The following is a 12,491-nucleotide window of genomic DNA, read 5'->3' on the forward strand; positions in this document are numbered from 1 at the left end:
GCTCAAAATGAAGGAATTTGGCCCTGTCTACCAAATCCCAATCCTCCATGCGCAATTGTGGTACCTGTGCCAACAAAACTCCTTCAAAGAGCGCATCCTCAGGTAGCAAAGGTGTACAAATGGAAAATTTCACTGGATCAGGGTCCTTGGTCACCTTATCAGTCGACTTCCTTGCAAGCATATATGGAGGTAATTGCGAAATTGGTTCGATGTCGTTGACATTTATATCCTCAATTCCTACCCCAAGCTCTTCCTCCTCTAAGTCAATTGGTTCCATTGGTTTCTTATTTTTCTCTTTTTCCAGGTTCCCCTTGCTCCTCTACTCAATAGTCATCTTCCTAGTCGACTGTCTCATAGGTGGCTTCTGTGGTTTCTTTTGCTTCTTCACTGCTACTGCTTCTGCTCATTCTACCACTGTTGTTGTTGCTCCTGTAGTTGTGGGCTTCAGCCTCAGCGGTATGGGAGCCGTGGTGTGTGTAGGAGGAGTAGCAGTCATGATGCATATTAAGCCTTGTGCCAGAAATTCTGAATAGATGTCCCACCAATCCTCACTAGACATGTAACACTACTCTTAGCTTAGATTTAGGCACAAAAGCTCAAAAGAATTATGCAATAGGCAAAGTGTCTGAATGGAGAGCGGGAGGCCATATTTATATAAAAATTCAAATTCAAATTTCGTGAATGCCTCCAGATATTTATCATAAATGCAAATTTGGCAGTATATTTCCATAGATATGCTCCATAAATGCACTTTCCCCGCTCCCTTTAACGATAAAATCACTGTCAAATCAACTCTAGCTTCTCCAATGGTTATATCTTGGGAAGACTTTGTGGGATCACCCCGTATGGCGTAGCTACATATTCACATCTTTCTACAATTGCATCATCTCCCTAAAGATCATGCAACCCTCCTTCTTCGACATAACCATTGCTTGGCATAGTGGTTTACAGTCCCGCACTTTCTTTCAATTGCCTGAAGCACTAAACTTTCCTGATGTCATATAGTCATCGCAACCTTACAAGAATGGGATCGTCCATGTATACCTTCAATTTGCATCCATTAATCCTTCTAGGAAACAACTCCCCATTCAGCTTCATGAGCTAAACTGCGCCACCCTCCGAAATATCCTTGATTACATAGGGTCCCAGCCAATGCATCTGAAACTTCCCTAGAAACTTTGTGAACTTACTTTCATACATCAGGACCAAATCTCCATTCTTAAAAGTGCGCTTCTTAATGTGGTGATCATGCCATGCCTTTTCCCTGGCTTTCTACATCTGCTGATGAAAACCAGCCAGAAAGCGATCATCCTCTAGTGCAAGTAGCTGTGCTAAACATTCCTTCATGCAGTCGCGATCAGCTATCTTAGTTACTGTTTTGATCCTTAAGCTAGGCACTATATACTCCATTGGCATTACTACTTCTTGTCTATATACTAGTCTAAATGGTGTTTTCCTAGTCAACTTTTTACAATTCATCCTATATGCCTAGAGAACCACTGGTATGCGCACATCCCATTCGTTCCTATTAACATTATAGATCTTCATTAAGGCATTCTCCAATATTTTATTAAAATCTTCGATAGTACCATTCACCTGGGGATGATATGTCGTACTCTTCTGATGGTGCATCTGGAACTATTTTGTTAACGCCTTAAGTGTTTCATTCAAGAAGTGCGAACCTCGGTCACTCATCAGGATCTTCAGGCATCCAATCCGTGACAAAATGTACTCGAATATAAACTTCACGGTAGTTTTTGCACTACAATCCTTCATAGTTTGTGCCTCGGTCCATCTGTTCAAGTAGTATATCGTAGTGATAATATAACATGCACCCATCTTATTCCCTGGTCGATTAATTGGTCCGAAGTCAATTGCCCATTTATCTAATGTTTGCAGTGTGACCTGTGGGTTTAAGGGAAATTCATCTCTTCGCGATGGTCTTCCAGTTCTCTAATACACATTGCACACACTACAGTACTCCTTAGAATATTTATGTACCATAGGCCACCATAATCCTACTTGCAGAATCTTCTGTGCAGTTTCCTTGCCTGCATAGTGTCCTCCTGTGACACCAGCATGCGCTTCAACCAAAATACTATGTCATTCATACTCAGGTACAAATTGGCACAGAACTTCGTCTAGTCCCATCTTATATAGGTGTCCTCTAATGACTGAAAAATATGCAGCCCTTACCACTAGTTCCATCTTTTTTTGCATTGTGTATCCTTTAGGAGCTATGCCAGTAGGCAAAAAATAAATAATGTCCACAAAATGTTCATCAACGAATTTGACAGCGAAGCGCTGCGCGCGTTGTAATCCCTCATCAATATTAGTGGGTTCTTCATCGTTCTCGATTCTAGAGAGGTGATCAGGGCCAACATTTAACTTCCCTGGCTTAACTATCACTTCAAAATCACACTCTTGGAAGAGAAGCAACCATCTACAAATCTTCCCCCCCAACAGAGGCTGAGTGACCAGGTACTTTAATCCTCATCGTTCTTTGGTTGAATAGTCTCGCTTTGCCTTAGATAGTTTCTTACTTGTAAAGACAATTGGATGGTCAATATCTCCTATACCTAAGTTAGTTAAAACAACTCCCATTGCTATATAGGATGCATCCATGTGCACATGAAACTCTTTCTTCCAATCTCAGAATACTAGGATTGGTGAAATAACCATATTCTCCTTAAGAACATCCAATATCTTCTAGGAGTCATCATCCCAGCAAAATGTAGCATCCTTCTTCAATAACTTCTTCATTGGCGCAATGATCTGCAGGTATGCCTTTATAAACTTCATCCCTATATGACCCAAAGTTGCGCGTAGATGTTTTACATTCCTGGGAGGATCCAAATTGATAATTACAACAATCTTGGCACAATTTACCATCAGCCCTTCCAAAAATTTGTGAATAAATTCCTTGAATGCGATGACTACCACCCTTGAAAATATCGCAAGAGAATTTTTCATTCTAAACGACATGACTGTATGTTAGAATGACCCCCATTCTGTAGCGAAGGTAGTCTCGCTTCTATCCTCTGGCACAATCTTAATTTGGTGATATCTCAAAAATCCATCTGTGAACGAATAAGCCTCCTATCCACCAACATTTTCTAGAACCTCATCTATAAAAGGCATAGGAAAGGGGTCATGCATGCATGCATCATTTAACTTCCACATATCTACGCAGATCCTTATATCACCTTTTGTTTTCTTTTCCTGGACCACCATCAAACTGACCCATTTTGACTCTTCCACTGGCTCAATTATACCTGCTGCGAGCATCTTATCCAACTCTTCTCATACATTTTCCTTGTACTTGGGGTTCAATCGATATGGGCGCCGCTTAATTGGCTTCGTGCCTGGTTTTAAATTGATCTTCATCACACCAAAATCACCTACTATGCCCTCAATTAAGAGAATTTTATTGGAAATAAGTCCTGATATTCATGCAGTACTTCAACAACCTTTCCGACTGTGTATTCATCCCAATAGTTGCCAATGTGCACAAACTTTGGTTCTGCTTCTGAGCCAATATTTACTTGTTTTGTCTTTACCGGCTATGAGATATCATGGATATTTGCATTAGGTCATGCAACTTTGCACAGTCCTTTTGACTCAATAATTTTTATATTTTGTGGATTCTCATCGCCTTCTTCCATAGTAAAATTGTAGAATTGCAATGCATGTTGTAGTTGCGCGCTCCAATCAGGTTGCATCCAAGTTATAGGTTCTATTGGTGTTCAGAAGATCGCTGCCTTAATCACCTGAAGTGCCCCATTAATGCATTCGAACCGTCTTCAAAGCTGAATGTAAGTAGAAAACTCTCCTTCATTTCATCCCAATCAGCGGTCCCGTGTCGCAGCTCCGTCTCCAAATACAAGTTTGTAAGTATAACATCTAAGGTATGAATAGAGATATGTACCCATTCCGGTTGAGGTACCTCACCCCAAGCCTTAGTCCATCGAGCCAGATGTTTGTGGGTGACATCCTTACCTATGTAATTTTCACTAAGCCATGTTGTTCCAAAGCCAATCTTAATCTCATCAGCCTACGATATTCCTTCCAATCTGTAATGTTATCCTTGTGGGTTCCCCACCATCTTGTAGACATAGATCTTAAAGCCAAATCTAGAGCCTGGAACCTGTGCTCCTCTAGTATGTCCCTTTCAAAATGGTCAAGAAAAGTATTGGCATTGTCTATCCCATCATAATAAGGTAATTTATGTACCTTAGTTGATATACAATGCAAAGACTTTGTAAGCCTATTGAATTGTAGTGTAGAGACCTCATGCAACGGATTCTGTTGATTTTCTAATTATTCATCTGATTCTGATTAGCACGAACTATACTTCTCCCAAATAGTGACAAGATGTTTATCAAAGGTTGCATTGAGGATTCCACCCATACATTTTGTTGACGGTGTTGGACCCGCCAACATTCAGGGGATCCCCCTCGTATGAAGTCCCGACTAGACTTCACACTGTTTGGTGTAGGAGTCCCATCCGATATGATGGACTGGTTGCCATTATCTTAAAGACATGCCTTAGCTCTTGCTTGTCAGTACATGAGAGTGGTATACTTAGTCTTCAAACAATGAGGTTCATGTGCCTGGTGAGTGCTTAGTGTCACTCGTGTCAAAGTTCTTTCATTGCAGGGGGGGGTGAGAGTGACTCTAAAGTAGAAAGGGAGTAGTCCCAACTCAGATAGAAACACACCACACAACAGGATCTATGCAGCTTCTGACAAAGTATTCCACATGGATGTGATAGTCACATACAAAAAGGTGAGAAGATTGCATGTACAACACCCAATGGAGTAGTCCACAAGAACACGATGGTAATTATAACAAGTTTACAAGAATGAATTTGTCTAGTGTCTGGCAGAGTAGTCCACATGGGTGAGACAACGATAACAACTGATACAACTCATTTCCAACAACATATGCAATAAAACAACCAAAATAGTTCAACTATCTTAGTACAGGTTAAAGAAACATGTATTACAAGCATCTAAAGAATAGTCTTACAAGCGAATACAATACATGTGTGAAAACATGCTCGCCTGTGACAAGCTTCTGAATTAAGTGAAACTTCCAAGACACATTCGTACACCATACATCACTAGCCCCAGTAGTTGAGCGTTGGAGCCACTGCTCTCTCCTCAAAGAAAATATTACAGACTCTCAAGGCTATGTGGGAGGAGCCAAGGTGAAAACTCTTTTGCATGTACAAATGAGGAGTATATATAGCCAAGGGTGAAACCGACCCTTGTGACTCTTTGACTTCCCTCATGACTATTTTACTTGCATGAACCTTCGACATACATGACCCTTTAACTTCATTCGTGGGTCTCTTGGACATCCACATTACATTACATTGATTACACAAGTATGACCCAAAGTAGTGATGTGGCCGAGGCAACTCATGACAAAAATCAACATGACACTGCTGGTATGCACATGTTGGCTGTTCTCTTCATGTTGAGTTTTTGTGCTATTGAGTGATGAGTGTGCTTGTGGTGTACCATAGCTTCACCTCTGCATGGCAAAGTGTGTGGAGTCTTCAATGGTCTTGGTGTTCACCTGATGGTTCATGCATGTGCGTGTGTCTCCTTCACTTGCTACTTGGTATGCTTCGTGTGTTCATCCAACCGCGAGCAAGTCTTCTAGCATGTGCTCCTTGTTCATCTCGTTCATCGTCGCGCCATATCTCATCCATGTAACTATTTCTGCACTCACTCATGACAAGATGACATCAAATCTAGAAATCCCCTTGTCTAGCATGAAGCATTGCCTTTTCTTTCCGGATGCAGGTGACTGGGAGAGAGGACAAGGCTCTGAAACAATGCAGAGTACATGTCAGGCTGGGATGCGAGGCTCTAGGACACTTGGGAAAAAATACGCAAAGGTCACTGAGAGGTTGGGTTGAGTAGTTCGAGACAACAATGACATCTGTGGGAGATGACTCAAATGGGAGGCAGAATTGCACAGTTTTTCCGGGGAGGCAGTGTGGGTAGCATGAAGCACTGGCAGTGAACACTGCGCAGTTTTCAGCAAGAGGTCGGGATCAGGTTGCGGGAGCTTGCTGGTTGGAAATGCACAGTTCTGGGAAGCAGTCAAGCATGGCATGACTGCGAATTTTTATTGCTGCGTGGGGTTTTGGGCAGCAAGTGGACTGTCACTGAAAACTGTGCGGTTTTTAGGAGGAGTGGAGAGCAGGGCAATAAGGGGATTGCCTGGAAAAAATGCACAATTTCCTGTGACAATGTAGTGAGAGGTAGCGAATGTCTGTCCTTCATGTCTGCGCAGTTTCTTCAGGCAGTTCAAGCAGGCAAGTTGGACAGCTTCTACTCAGTTTTGGAGATGAGTGTAGCCTTGGGTCATTACTCAAGTCAAATGGAGGCTTGATGTATAGGCTTGCAGGGAGCGCAAACTGAGATGGCTTCTTGGGCAACTTATGCACTGTTTTGGGTGACAGTCATCCGAGTTGATTCTAGAATTGCATAGTGCAGACTGCCTGGAGGGTAGCCTCAAGATATGCGCAGTTCTAGGCAACAGTGCTTGGTCACTGAGGGTTGAGACTGCGCAGTGCAACACAGTGGAGGTCCAGCTGATGGAGGGTAGTCCGGTTGACAGATTTTCAAAAAAATTGCTAAGTGTGTGAGCGAGTGAACTCATGTATACATGACCTTGAAAACACACACTCAACATGTGTTGGGCATGGAATCCCCCCAAGGCATGTTTTGGGGCTCAAAGCCCAAGTTTTGACCGAATTTTGTTGTAAAGCTCCGTGAATTGCGGGTGCGGGGCGCGAAAGTATAATAGTCATAAGGTTTTCCTCCCTAGTTTTGTAATGTAATGTCAGCTGGATAGACCTACCCATGGTCCATAGACCATGGGATTTTATAAATAGAGCGAGGCTCTAAGTGTAAAAGATAGAAAAAGATAGAGAATAGTAACAAGTCTAAGTGATTGAGTCACAAGTGTAAAGTGTGTCTTTGGGTTGTATAGTAGGAGAAGGCACTGCAGCTGAGTGCAGAGAGGCCTAGTAGTCCGCAACTAAGTGTGTGGACCCCTGTAGCTGAGTGCGCAGGGCGGAGTCAAGTCTGTAACTGAGGAAGGAATTAATAAAGAGAAGTTCTATCATAATTCTGTGTATCTGTTCTTGGGTTAATGCATGTTTGGTATGATTTGCAAATATAATGTTTATTTACTACGTGCACCTGTATGAATGGTTTATATTGTTAAGTATACTTAAAGCACTCAAGTAGGCAGAGTTAATTAACTAATGTTGGAACACCATTGAGGTCTTGGGTAATAACGCAAAGCGCGACGTTCAGCCCCTCAGTAGGGCTGCACGAAGGCAGTATATTAGGCTGCGGAGTACGGGAAAGTGTGTGTAGTGACTTGCACACAAGGTAAAACTACAGACCACTTGAACTCATCAGACATCTCCACGGTGCGGAAACCTAGTTCTAGCACCCTCTCATACTACTTCGAGTGAGACCTCAGTCCGCGCTCCACGGACTGTTGCCAAAAGGGCCAGTAGTATCGGGATTTGTTTGGCTAACTTAACTCTAAACCTGGGTCAGGCCCCAATAAGCCAACAAATGGTTCTGTTGCCGAGATCTGGATTTGCATAGAGATGTCTGATGTCGTATTACTGGAATTCGAAAAAAAAAGGAATTGAAGAGTGGTTGGACAGGAAGATTCACGAGGTCGCGGCGCAGGAAAATAGGAATCTGTGATTATCAAAGGAAGAGTGGTTAGATTGCTACTTATATACGAAAATCCACGAAATTTTCTTTGTATCCTTCCCCTCTGAGTTGTACGAGTGGATTGTGAAGCTAGCACAAAGTCAAGGAAGGTGTAGGCTCGACAAACCTATTGTGTGGACTCCAAAGTTGGTGCACAGATTGGAAGCATCGAAAGATAAGATCGTGTGCCATGTGGATCATTGGCTTGATCGAATTATAGGAGGATTTATCATCGAGTTTGCAGTAGATACTTCAGTCAGTTACAGCGAGGCGGAACAATTCTTCCTCAAAGGACCATGAGGTAAGTACGTTAAATCTTTGAACACTTGGATTAAAATGCCACTATGTGAAAAGCGGGTTATGCGAATAAATTGATGTTTGGGGCTACACGAAGTGGGAGGATCTATAGAAACAAAGGTAACACAGAACTAAAAAATATCCCCTTGATTTCACCTCCGCAAGAAAGCGAGGAAGAGCTTGCGAAGGTCTCACCAAGAAGTGCGATCAGTTTGATAAAGCAACGAATTCCGCGCATACCACTTCCACCTACACCACTGCCAGTTTCACCATCTTCACCCCTGTCTTCGCCCACACCACCTCTGCCACCAACATAGTTCAATATGGCAAGAGTGATAAAATTGTCGGTGTTCAAAGGAGTAGGGAATGAAGATCTGGACAATTTTTGGTTCGTAGTAAGGACTGTATGGGAAGCGCAGGGAGTCATAGATGACAATATAAAGAAAGAAACGTTGGTTAGCGCTTTACAGGATTGCACACTGACTTCGTACATTAAGCACTCCAATGACAATCCAAACACAGGGATCATGGATATCCAAGCTGTGCTAAACAAGGAATTTAGCAGGCCAAAATTAAAGACACAGTCGATCATTGGATTTAAGGAAATCACGATGCTTCCAAGCAAGACCCCCTGGGAGCTGGATCAGAGACTGAAGTGTACAATTTGTGAAGCCAATATGACCTTGACGGATGGGCAACACCATGCATGATTTGTAGCTTTTCTAACGTCGCATCTAAGGAACATGCTGTCACAAAAGAAGCTAACCACTGAGGCCGAGGCCTTGGAGATCGAAATGAGACTGCACGAGACCTTGATATAAAACCCTAACCTGGGAGTTCAATAGATACATGCACAGTTGAAAAACTTGTGTTTTGAGATGCAAAGTTTGAAACAAGACAGGACAGCTCGCCCAGAAGCGCATGAAGAGGTATGGTGCGTAAAGTGCAAAGGCCAGGGAAGGACCATTATCCAGTCTTCGTGAACTACATGCCGGGAGGAGGACCAACGCCATTAAGACCAGAGGCACAAGCAGGGCCAAGCGTAGCACCTACATTATGGTGCGCAATTTATCAGATAGGAGGGAAGCATGCTGTAGATAACTACCATCTATTACAAAAGTATATGCAAACTTCCCAGCGGTTGTTCTGTAATTTCTATAGGTCAGTAGGCCATGACAAGCGTACCTATAGAAGTTATGAACTGATGATGGATCTAACTCCTACCTACAAAGTCCAGACCGAAACACGGGCCCTCGATCAAAGTGCAGGGATGGCGCGCATTGGATTTCAGGGGCGCGGACGAGGTCAAGGTGGAATGGGACCAGGAAGAGGTCGCGGCCAGCTGATATGTTACAATTGGGGAGGGCTAGGGCATTATGCCCGCAATTGTACAAATCCGATGAGACCATCACGCTTATATTATACCCAGTTCAATCATGAGATGGAGGACTGTCCCATGCTAATAGCGAGGTTGCGCGACAAAGGAGCACTCCAACCTCCCCCGACTCAAAACCTACAAATGATGAGGTTTGAGTCGCGTGAGGAGGACCCGAACGTAAATATCGTGCTCTGAAGTGGTATCACGATAGGAGATGACAAAGGCAATCATCCCTAAGAGAGTGCCTAGGTTTGCAAGGCTCCAACAAAGAAACCAGAATTCGATTTAGAGCACGCTAAGGAGACATTCATGGAGGCTAAGAAGAGCTTTGTGGATGCCTCTACTGCAGGAAGTAAAGACAAACTGGAACTGGAAATGGACCCATCAATTCTCACTACATTCTTAGAGACATGCATGAAACTGCTGCGCAATAACAAAGCTATGAAGGCATTGCAAGAACTCATAACTAGATGTGCTGGGACCGCACCAGGAGAACCACGTGTAGTCTGGAAGCTCAGGAAGCACACAATGCGAACAGGAAGAGAGATGAGATTGACAGTGCAGATTTGAGACTATGACATGGATCAAGTGATTTTGGATCTAGGATCGGACGCGAACATCCTGCCAAAGTAGACATGGGAGCGCATGGGCAGGCCTGTGCTACAATGGTCTCCTATTCAATTACGAATGGCGAACCAACAAAAGATCCTACATATGGGAAGATTAAAGGGAATAACGGTAGATATTGAAGGTGCAAGTGTGCTTGTATATTTTGAAGCAATAGAGAATGCTGATGACAACAATCCCTATCCCACGCTACTGGGAATAGATTGGGCCACTGACATGAATGGAGTGATAAATCTGAAGAAGTGCAAGATGATTTTTGAGAAAAAGTCACTGTGCATAGTGGTACCTTTAGACCCTGCGGAAGGATCGTGCTACACAGAGCTAGTGAGCAACAATGATAACGAGGATGATCTAGATTGTATCTACAAGATAACCGTGCAGGAGCATGACTGGGTGAATCCAATAGTGGATGGCAGAATCTCATGGGAGCGCGAAATCTCCTGCACCTCAGATTTGGATGAGGAAATAGAACGACGGCAGAACTGGTTACATGAGGTAACCACCCTCAACTACAACATGATGACAAGGTCGTTGTGTTGCATGGAAACAGAGGTAAGAGATCTGCCTATGTATGATAGGTTGAGTGACGTGGATGATTTCCTAAACAAATTTGAAAAAGAAGTGTCAGAACAGCAGTGGTTCGATGCTCTAAAATGGGTACTATGCACTACGCCTGCAAGGTGATGGGATACTCACCAGCAGAATTTTGAGGGCTGACATGAATGCAGAAGGATGATGTGCCTATGATTTAGGAAGCCTCAAATGTGGATGAAAGCCAATTATGATGGACGAAACAGCCCACACACCCACCTGGCCAGATGGGTACAGGCGTATGGTGCACAACCTACATGAAGGCACACCATCTGCATGGTAGGAAATACAATCGGTGAGAAGGAACAGGCAAGGCAATGGCACGAACGACGACCAGGAAGTATGGTAGGAACAAGCATGCATAAGCATATTTACGCAGAAACTTTTGACAAAGTACGCGAAGCACTAAACGCGGTCCACCATATGAAGCGAACTGACTCGAACCTATGCATACCAGTGGTTCTATGGACTTATAGGACCATGTGCAAAACCCTGACCGCGCGGGCACTTCCAAAGCTGAAGTATGAAGCAGAAGCTATAATCCCTATGGAGCATGCAAAGCCTAGTCCAGGAATAGCAGCACCCATAGATACGATGGTTCGCAAAGCCTGGAAAGAAGGAAACACACAGCCATAAGAAATAGAACGCATGGGACTTGAGGAAGAAATCCAACAAGGAAACCTTAGACTCTAAGAACTTGAAGAAGAAAGGGTATAGTTAAGAAAGAAAAGCGCGCTGGTGGATGCAAAAGTCAAGAAGCTGGAGGATGAGATCAAGGAAGAGTTTCTCATTGAAAAAACTGGGATGCTAAGGCAAGGTGCGTACAATCATGCTAACAAGTTTGAGAACTATCGCCGTGAATTAATTAGTCTGATGCCTTGGCTTGGATCGCATATTGCTAAGCATAGTGACCAGGGTAGCGCGTTGAAAATGGTGAAGTGCACGATGCTAACCATAACAATAAAAGGTGGGAATTCTCTAGGAACCATGATGGAGGGCAAGATGGAACTCTACATGGGTGGTGCGACCACCTGACTAGCCGACGAAAATATAGTCTTAGCACCCTAGGCAGTTGGAAGGGGGCGCAGGATTATAAACTATTCTACCCGGGAGCTGCGCGATATTGGAGATGCGCGTAGAAGCAAAGAGTCACAAGGTCCGCGACCGCGCATGGGGGGTTGTGCTGCTGCGCGGGTTGGCGAGAAAGTGACCATTGAAGTCACTATTCACGATGGGATGCTCGACTTGAAGCCAAATGGAGCGAGGGGAAGGCATTTAAGACACGATTTATGTGTAAGATTTGGGGAAATCTGCTGCCAAGAAATCATTAATGAACCGAAATTGGGGGGAAAGGTCAAATTCGAATTCAAAAATCACTATAAAATACAAAGGGCTTCCCAACAAACAACACTTGGTCATTTCTGAATTGAGCGATTGAGTAGAACCCTGAGTGTTGTGAGCCGAGCGTTGATTGAGACCTTGAGTTTGCGAGTGATAGATTGCAACACAGATACAATGACAACAACTAATGATGGTATGGAGATAGAAGAAGTGACCGTCGAGGAGGTCACGCAAGCCCTAACTATGGGGGATGTTCCAGAAGGTGCCAAGATTATGGCAGAAATCCCAAAATCACCGCGCATGCCAAGACCCAAGAAGGACAAACAAGAAACGGCTCCCGTACGCGTGTTCCCACGGAACCCGCTGTGCAACAAACTTTCGATTGAGGAGAAGGGGAAAGTTGTCACTATAGAAACATACGAAGAAGAAGAAGATTTGCAAGAGCCTATCATCACAAAAGAAGAAGATGAAGCCATGGAGGTGGATACTCAGCATAC

Source organism: Pinus tabuliformis, chromosome 8 (assembly GCF_031772625.1).
Source record: "Pinus tabuliformis cultivar Carrire ecotype Pingquan chromosome 8, CPIR1, whole genome shotgun sequence".
In the NCBI taxonomy this organism is placed as follows: Eukaryota; Viridiplantae; Streptophyta; class Pinopsida; order Pinales; family Pinaceae; genus Pinus; species Pinus tabuliformis.